Raw genomic sequence first — 2,183 nt, 5'->3', positions numbered from 1 at the left:
GTCAGTGTACAGATATCTCCCTGAGAGAGAGGAGCGACTGAGAAACACCAGTCAGTGTACAGATATCTCCCTGAGAGAGAGAGAGGGGACTGAGAGTCACCAGTGAGTGTACAGATATCTCCCTGAGAGAGAGGGGACTGAGAGACACCAGTCAGTGTACAGATATCTCCCTGAGAGAGGGGCGACTGAGAAACACCAGTCAGTGTGCAGATATTTCCCTGAGAGAGGGGACTGAGATACACCAGTCAGTGTACAGATATCTACCTGAGAGAGAGGGGACTGAGAGACACCAGTCAGTGTACAGATATCTCCCTGAGAGAGAGGGGACTAAGAGACACCAGTCAGTGTACAGATATCTCCCTGAGAGAGAGAGGGGGGGGACTGAGAGACACCAGTCAGTGTACAGATATCTCCCTGAGAGAGAGAGGGGACTGAGAAACACCAGTCAGTGTACAGATATCTCCCTGAGAGAGGGGCGACTGAGAAACACCAGTCAGTGTCCAGATATTTCCCTGAGAGAGGGGACTGAGAGACACCAGTCAGTGTACAGATATCTCCCTGAGAGTGAGAGAGTGCGTGATATTTGTTGGAGGGTCTGTGTTGAGGGTGTGTGCATCTTTGGAGGGTCCATGCTGAGGAGCTCCACAGTGTTGGAGGATCAGCACTGAGAGAGCTCTGCACTGATATGGAGTCGAAGGCGTGCTCTGTACCTTTAAGAGAGAGTGAATGCTGGTTTACACTGAGAGCATACAAGCATCTGCCATATGACTAGCTAGCAGTCTCAGACTGTACAGGAAAATTGAAAAGACGTAACATTTGGCTGTGAAACAGATACCTAAGTTTTGGTTGCTGTTTCAACAGCAATTCGAATTTAACCCAACAGTGTAAATTATGCCCTAGGATACTGAAGCATAATCGAGTTTCAATTTATTGTTTTGCCTCTGGTGAACCAATGAGATGGTCTGTTGTCGGGGGGAATAAAAGAGGCATGCAGTTGGAGAGTTAGACAGAGAGTAAACTGGCATTGAGGGAGACTAGCGTTCAAAACAAAGGTAGCTTTTTCATGTGAAACATCTCTGCAATAAACGACGGAAGGCGACCGAGGGAGATCTCCAGCTGAAAGGAGGAGCCCACCAGAGACGACAGTGACTGTGTGGTTTTGAAATACAGTTGATCACACAGTCAGTCGCCTGAGGCGGGAATTGAACCCGGGTCTCTGGCGCTGCGAGGCAGCAGTGCTAACCACTGTGCCACCGTGCCGCCCACAAACAACGGAAGGCGACCGAGGGAGATCTCCAGCTGAAAGGAGGAGGCCACCAGAGACGACAGTGACTGTGTGGTTTTGAAATTCAGTTGATGTGATTTTAATACGGGTTTTTATTGGAACAATATATCGAGCTGGAGGCAGATAGGAAGGGGTTAAGAGAAAGGGAGAGTGCTTCAAGCTGTGAATAGGTGTTGTTTCATGTTCACCTTTCGAGTTAAGGAATAAATTGAGGCTATTTTTCGTTCAATAGTGGAATTCGGGGAGTTCTCTGTTGCTCATAAGTGAACAGATTACGGTGTGAGGTGAGCTGTTCTGGTGGTTTGGTTTCATTAATAGAGAGGGTTCCCCGCTGTGTCGTAACAGTTTGGGGACTCGGGTCCATAATTTGGATAGGTTTAGACAGATCCAGTCCGAGATTTGGGACAGATTTGCATAGATTTGGGGGATAAAAGACCCCAGCAGTTTTAAACACTTGCTGATTACCGTCATAGGGACATAGAGATGTACAGCACGGAAACAGACCCTTCGGCCCAACCCGTCCATGCTGACCCAGACACCCCAATCCAATCTAGTCCCACCTGCCAGCACCCGGCCCATATTCCTCCAAACCCTTCCTATTCATATACCCATCCAGATGCCTCTTCAATGTTGCAATTGTACCAGCCTCCACCACTTCCCCTGGCAGCCCATTCCATACACGTTCCACCTCTGTAATATGGACATTTTGCAAGATGTCACCATCTATTTCCCTACAGTCTATACCTTCCATATCCTTTTCCCACAGTAAATACTGATGCAAAATGCTCTTCAATATCTCCCCCATTTTCTGTGGCTCCACACAAAGGCCGCCTTGCTGATCTCTGAGGGGCCCTATTCTCTCCCTAGTTACCCTTTTGTCCTTAATATATTTGTAAAA

Source organism: Chiloscyllium plagiosum, unplaced genomic scaffold (genome assembly GCF_004010195.1).
Source record: "Chiloscyllium plagiosum isolate BGI_BamShark_2017 unplaced genomic scaffold, ASM401019v2 scaf_6578, whole genome shotgun sequence".
Lineage (NCBI taxonomy): Eukaryota > Metazoa > Chordata > Chondrichthyes > Orectolobiformes > Hemiscylliidae > Chiloscyllium > Chiloscyllium plagiosum.
This window is presented reverse-complemented; position numbering follows the sequence as displayed.